The following is a 5,869-nucleotide window of genomic DNA, read 5'->3' as shown; positions in this document are numbered from 1 at the left end:
CATTCTATGATTTCATTTATATTTCTTTTTTTCCCCCTCCCTCCTTGCCCCCAACGCCAATTCAAGCCGTTGTTCTCAGTCTAGTTGTGGAGGACACAACTCACTGGCCTATATTGGTATTATGATCATTGTGCTCTACCGGTCACCGGCTGTCAGTCAGCCGCTCACAGCAGCTCACCGGCAGTTCATTCCAGCTGCCGGCCGCTCCCGCTGGCTGCCAGCCGCTCACGGCAGCCCAGCTCCAGGTTGAACTGTTGTTCACAATCTTAGCTGTAGAGGGCGCAGCTCAGTAGCCCAAGTGAGAATTGAACTGACGACCTAGGTGTTAGGAGCAAAGCACTCCAACCACCTCAGCCACGCAGCCACCCTCATTTATATTTCTAACAAATATTTTGTGAGACCCTACTCTGCCAGGCACTAGATTAGGCAAAGGGAAGAAGATCATGATAGGTTCCGACCTCATGAAGCAAATAGTCTCTCAGGTAGGTTTGAGGAAGAACAATTCCGAATTTTCAAATGGAAGAAAATCTTAAAAGAACATTTACCTGGGAATTCTGATTCGGGCTCAGATTTTTTGTGAGTAATACATTTATATACATGATACAAAATCCCAAATGTATGAAAGGATACACAATAAAATATAAATTCTCCCTCATACCTCTGTCTTCCAATCACTTCTGAAAGAAAATGCTACTTCCATTTTTTGTGTGTATCCAAAGACATTTTATGCAAAGGACATTTGCCATTTTTGTAGCTAGTACCAAATTGTCCTCCAAATTGTTTGTTCCAATTTATAATGTCCACTAATAAGGTACGAGAATTCCAGATTCTTCACATCTTTTCAACAGAATATATTATTAAACATTTAGGTGTTTGATAATCTGGGAAGTTAAAACTACCTTATTATAGTTTTAATATACATATTATCATGGATGAGTTTGAGTGGCTTTTTATATATGCAAGATTAATTTGTTTCACTAATTTGCTCTTTAGTGAACTACCTGATCATATCTTTTGTCCATTTTTCTATTAAGTGTTGGTCTATTCTTATTGATATGTAGGCACTTTTTATATATTATGGAAACCTACCCTTTATCTGATATAAATTACAATTTTTTCTGTATAGTTAATCAAAAACTGAGGAGAAAACAGTTAACCACAGGAACTTCCTCTGTTAGCCCACAATTGCCCACTATATTTAAATACATTTGAAATGAGTAAGAGACTTTGGGTCCAGAAGCCACAGATAATATTAAAAGCTTATATATATATAATTATATATATACATATATATATACACATTTATATATACATGTATATATATATATGTGTGTGTATATATATACATTGAATATATATATATATATATATATATACACATTGAACCAGTAGTTCACTAAAATTGTGGCAAAAGACTAAAGCTCTGTCTGACCAGACCATTTGACAGTAACATGTACAACCTTACTCCTGAACTAACAAGGAAAAGAATCTCAGAATGCTAAACCAGAGAAGTGATAGACAAGGACCAGCTTTGGCCTATTGTCTCATCAAATGTCAGAGTGGATTGCTAGGATGGTCTTAGAAAACTTTCTCACTTGTTTATTTTCAAATGTCTTTGAGAGCCCATGAAAAAAGCCTAGATAAGAACAGACAGGGTTAGAAATAGTGACTCCACTAGCCACTGAGGGCTCATGTGGCTCTTTAAAAAGACTCTTTACCCCCACTCTCAGCCCTGTCATCCCAAAGACATTAGCAAACTGAAAAAGGGGACAGCATGAATTATCTCACATATGTCACTGAACGTCTGGGCTTAGTTTTGATGGCCGCTTTCTTTTATGATTCAATAAATATGTTTCCCACAAATCAGCCACTTCTGCTTCAGCACAGGTTTGCCAGCCTGAGCTAGTGCCAGAGCTGTCTGGGCTTTCTCTCACTTCAAATTAAGGATTTCTTAAACACTGTTTTCAGAAGGTGAGGGTTGCTCATGTTTATTTCTGATAATCAAGTTTTACAAAGACTTATGCCTAAGAAAACACCCTATAAGCTTCTAAATCCCAACAAGGCTCACTAAAAACTTCAAACAGAGAAGATAAAGCTCTCAAGAGGTGCTAACGTACTGGGGCTCCAATCTTCACCTCAGCATGAAATCCATACTTCAGGGGCTGAGAGACAAAACTCCCCAGTCTCTGAAAAATGGTCATGAGACAACATCTTCTGGAAAAACTGGCAACCAAACCCCTTGCTGCTATGGAGAACACCTGAAAGTATACTCATAGATCTATAAGTTCATGGCTCTCCCTGCACCCCACCACAAAGTAACACCCCCTGCACCCCACCACAATAATACAGATGGAAAGAAAAGACATGATAGGCTGAGTTTATATTGTGCAAAAGCCAAGATGTAACTTAAAAGGAGCTTGGCACCCCAAAGGCAAGCATAACTCTCAATTTCATGAAAACAAGGTAATGTTTCCTGCCTTTTTTCTTCTCCCGTGGTTCCTCCCACAGGCCTTAGCAAACAGTACATGTTCAGTGGGCAAGAATGACAAAGTAGGTCCTCCCAAAATGGTTCCAAAATGGTGCCAGAACATTTTCCTCTCCCCTGTGCTCTTAGCCATCCTTAAGTCTCCCATTCCTTAAGTCTCATCACAGTTAGATTATCTTTCAAGAAGTCTTCTTGGCTGTTTATTTAAGTCCTTATTGATCTCTCTCTGTGCTCTTCTCACTTCTTGCATCAGGGTCTGGACAAATTCTGCAATTAATATAGTTCACTTTATTTAATAATTGACTTCTTCATTTGTGTGCAAATCTTGACATCACAGTTACATAAGAAGCTCCTTGAGCAAAGGAATATTTATATTTATGTGTCCCTGTAAGCATGCAGAAAAAAATGAATTTTGTGCTTCATGTTCCAGGTTTCTCATGCTGTTCCTTCTGCCTGAAACATCTCCTTCCTTCATCTTTATCTTTCAGGCCTCAGCTTAGTAATGTCTCCCATTGGGAAAGCTCCTCTGAGGCCCTGCATTTATCTCTATGACTATGTGGTGATTGATGCCACATCAGTTGGACTATCTCTCTATTAGTGAGAGATAGCTGCATACAAATCTCTTCAGCACTGAGTGGCTTTGTAAGTCCATGGACTGTGCCCAGCTGTGATTGCTCATGCAATTGTGGTCAGCTGTGTGGGCACTAGCTTGACTGGGAAGGTCTTAAAGGGGCTGACTTGGCTCTGGTCCATGTGTGTGCTCTCTATTCTCTAGCTTGACTTATTCACAAAGCAGCTGGGCCAGGTTCTGAAAGGAAGAGAGAGAGAAAGGGGACAGGGAAGTTTCTTGCACAAGGCCTTGAGGTCTAGGCTGAGAACTAGGCACAAGGTCACTTTTACCACATTCTATTGGTCAAATCAAGTCACAAGTCGAGCCCAGATATAAGATATTCTCTTGATCAAGGCTGCTGCAAAGTCACAGGACAAAGGGATGTGCTACAGAGAGAGGTGAAGAAGTGGGGCCATATTTATATTTAATCCTCAATGGTCTCTCTCACCTCATTATAAACTCCTCAAAGACAGGTACAATGTTCTATTCACTGTTATATTTCTTGAGTTCCTGCACTCAAGAAATCAAGGGAAGGCTGAGACTCAAGGGTAGCAATAGAAGAATTAGGAAAGAGCAGCAAGAGCAAAGATGTGTCATTGCTTAGGCCAAGGCTAAGATCACTTGTAATCCCAATTACTATGTATGGATGTGAAAGTTGGACTCTGAAGAAAGCTGAGAGGAAACAAATTGATTCGAAATATGGTGGTGGAGGAGCACTGTATGCGTATCCTGGACCACCAGAAAGACTAACAAGTGGGTTCTAGAGCAAATTAGACCTCAAACATCGCTGGAGAAAAAAATGATGAAACTGAAGCTGCCCTATTTTGGACACATCGTGAGAAGTCAGGGTTCTTTGGAAAAGACAATAATGCTGGGAAAAATAGAAGGTAGGAGGAAAAGAGGAAGACAAAATATGAGTTAGATTGACTCCATAAAATATGCCATAGGCATGGTTCTATGAAAGTTGAGCAGGGCTGTAGAGGAGAAGACGTTCTGGACATCACTCACCATTCGTCAGATTGCCAAGAGTCAGAGCTAACTCAATGGCAGGTAACAATAACAGGATAACACTGGCACAGAGCAGTCTTATTTGTTAGGTGAATATATGAATTAATTAACAGAGCAGTCTTATTTGTTAGGTGAATATATGAATTAATTAACTAATAGTGCCTAAAGGAAAGGAAAACAGAGGTGAAAACTCTCATGATTGAGCACCTATGAATAGTTGAATGTTTTCCTTAATCCTCCCAATATATTTCATTGGTTCCAGGAGCAGAGTCTCAGGACTCTTATGCTACTGGTACCATCAACTTTTAAATCTGGCTTTCTGTACGCCAGGCACTATTCTAAGTGTTTTCTGTGAGGTAGTCAATAAATTGCTTAACAAACACCACTGTTATTGTCTTATCTCCCAATATACAGAAGAGGAAACTAAGGCACAGAGAAATTAAGTAACTACCACAACTTCACAACTCAAAAAGCAAAGGTGGGATTTGAACCTATTCAGTCTGGCTCAAGTCAAATCTCAATCACCACAGTATAATGTCTCTCAAGATGTGTGGTTCATACAATCTTTCCCCATCCTGGCTACTAGAAAAGTTTCCTACTTCACTAGAATTTTCCAATATGTTGACTAGTAGCCATATGAAGCTATTTAGATTTAAATGAAAATTTAATAGAATTAAAGATTTAGTCCCTCAGTCACACTAACCACATTTCAAGCGCTCAGTAGTTCCCAGGTGACTAGTATCTACTGACTAGGTTCATGCAGAGTACACCTCCTTCATCCTAGAAAGTTCTATTGGGCAGCACTGCTCTAGAGTACTCCACTCTCAGAGAATTTCCCTGAGGTCACAAAGAGAAATAAACATAATGAGAATGCAGTTAAGATTAAAATAGGATGTGCTGTCATATAACCAATTACCAGCTATGTGGGAAATTGGCAACTTGAGTCCTGGGAGCCTTGAAAGTAAATATGAGCACGTGCGGGCCACTGAAGCATCGCAGATTGTTTCTCTAATGCGTATCATTTGTGTTTGCTATTTTGTTAAAATGCAGAATTCATGCAAACACAAAAAATACCCAGTTTTTCTAAGTCCATGCAATTTGTTTTCTTAAGAGCCCTATGCCCTGGTGTCCCATTTGCAATTTTCTCAAATGAAAATCCCTATACACCCAAGGTGGATAGGTGCATATTTTCTGAATAGGGGAGATCTCCACAAAATGAAAAGGAAAAAAAAAAAGACATAATATAAAGAAGACCCATGAGAAACCTTCTCTATATGAAGAGTGGGAAGAGCCAGAAGGCAGGATCAAAGGGGACTTTTAGAACACCTGTCTGCAGATCTACAGAGCTGGTCAAGTCTTCTTGCTTCTCTGAATTTCACTTTGAATTTGATGTTAAATAATTCCAAACAGCTGAAGAAATGTCAGCTACGCTATGTAAATATCGCTGTTTTTTCTTTACTCATCTGCTTTATACCCCTTTATTTAAATCTCAGTGTCTGCTCTGCAAATATGATTAAGGTTTTCCTGCAAGCCTACATGGTTTTGAAAGTTGATGACAACAGTTGATACACAGAAGGTTGCCTCTCTTTGCATCTCTATTTACAACTTCCCATCAACGTTCTGAGAGCGAGTGCCACCTAGGCAATAGATGACCCTTCTTTCTGCATCTGGGTATTTCCAAGACTTCTCAACTACTGAGGAATTACAATGAGAGCCCTTGAGGTCTCACTACAGAGGATCCTTTTGGTGTCTCAAAAGTCAATCCT

This window comes from Rhinolophus ferrumequinum, chromosome 23 (genome assembly GCF_004115265.2).
Source record: "Rhinolophus ferrumequinum isolate MPI-CBG mRhiFer1 chromosome 23, mRhiFer1_v1.p, whole genome shotgun sequence".
Lineage (NCBI taxonomy): Eukaryota > Metazoa > Chordata > Mammalia > Chiroptera > Rhinolophidae > Rhinolophus > Rhinolophus ferrumequinum.
Note: the sequence above shows the minus strand (reverse complement) of the source record.